The sequence below is a fragment of the Nicotiana tabacum genome, chromosome 4 (genome assembly GCF_000715075.1).
Source record: "Nicotiana tabacum cultivar K326 chromosome 4, ASM71507v2, whole genome shotgun sequence".
In the NCBI taxonomy this organism is placed as follows: domain Eukaryota; kingdom Viridiplantae; phylum Streptophyta; class Magnoliopsida; order Solanales; family Solanaceae; genus Nicotiana; species Nicotiana tabacum.
Window position 1 is genome coordinate 72,646,387 of NC_134083.1, and position 1,681 is coordinate 72,648,067.

A 1,681-nucleotide genomic window follows, 5' to 3' on the forward strand; every position below is an offset into this window, starting at 1 on the left:
CTAGATTGCATATAGAATTAAATAGATCAAGTTCTTAAACCCGGGCATCGGGGAAAGGATTCACAATTGGGATAGACATATACCTAATTGCCTTGCTCGGTTGCAATACAGGAATTGTAAATGCGTTCTTGTTAAATTTAATTCCATAGACATATAGGTATTAAGTTAGCTTGAATAGGCGAGTAAGGGCTCGACAGATTCTTATGAGTAATATCAACCCTGTCAACCAACAATCCAGATAAATCAATTAGTTATTTTAAGCTAAGAATGCAACATGATTGTTAAATAACTCGTGACCCTGGAATATTATCTCCCATTGATTGTTATTTAAAACTATTTAAGTGGTGTGTTAATTTCTAGTGTTTCATTACTTGATAGTCTTTAGGTAGTAAATTAGACAATTATCTATTTTATAAGAAATCGCTTGAATCGATAAGCTATTTGAGTTTGAATTAGTCAAAAGTTAATCATAAGTCCTCGTGGGAACGATACTCTATTCACTACTCTATTACTTGACGACCACGTATACTTGCGTGAGTGTGTTTGGTCCCAACAAGTTTTTGGCGCCGTTGCCGGGGACCTAGAAATTAGGCTTAATCTATCTTCGGATCTACGGCTCAGGTTATTAGTTATTACTTTAGCCTTTCATGGATGATATGGAACATCCATGATATAACCTTCTAACAAATCCAGCCTTTGTCTTTGACGTAGACTAAATTCTTTCTTTTAACTTATACCGGAGTCTCCTATAACTATAAGAATATCAACATATATGTTGCATGAATAATAATCTGAAATCTTACGTGCGATCGTAACATAACTAACTCTGGGTCATAGATCGAATAATTCCTTCTGTGTCTTCTCAGTTGTCTTTAAATGTCAATAATTACTTATCTTGGCCTTTCTGGCACTTGTTGCATGAATAATTAGTCTTATCTTGGTGCCCGCATATATTGGAATTTCGTGCAACTCATATGATCACGAATATTACTTTTGATTTTTTTTACTTCTTGTTCATTAGCCACGATAGGTGCCACTTTCTTATAGAGTGCATACAATGTTGTAGTGAGACTATTGTTACAAGACCATTTCTTCTTCATGTTACTATGCTTAGGTTGAAACCTTCTTCCTTATTTCCTCAGCTAGCCTTTCATTGTAGTACTTAGGGAAGACCCTCTGACTCTTGTAAAACTGCGAGCTTATTACATCATATACCCCACAAAATGTTCAATGTTCCTACTCTCTTATAATTATTCTTAGCTACTTACCTCAGTTCGCTTGTGCTCATATGGTTACTTCCGAACTCAAAGTTTGATTGTCTCCCCAATGGAACTCTTTTTTTATATCCGTAACACTTATACAGTACCATTAACTACCACAACTCTTATCTGAATATTTCTCAAGGATTATGAATCTTGTATCTGTGAGACTGAATTACCTATGTTGGGGTTCACTATATTTATTTTGCACGATCAATTTATTTATCTATGACCTTTTGTTTATCCATAACTAGGCTCTTCCCGAAGCAACTACTAACTACTGGCTGGTCCATTCTCACTTATTTATCAATAACATCCGGGCCGGGAACCCTTACTGCCTCTCCCCGGCATCGTGCATGCATAATGTTTTGGGATCCTAACATATCTGTATGATTTGAATAAGCGTAGTCTCATCCCTTTCA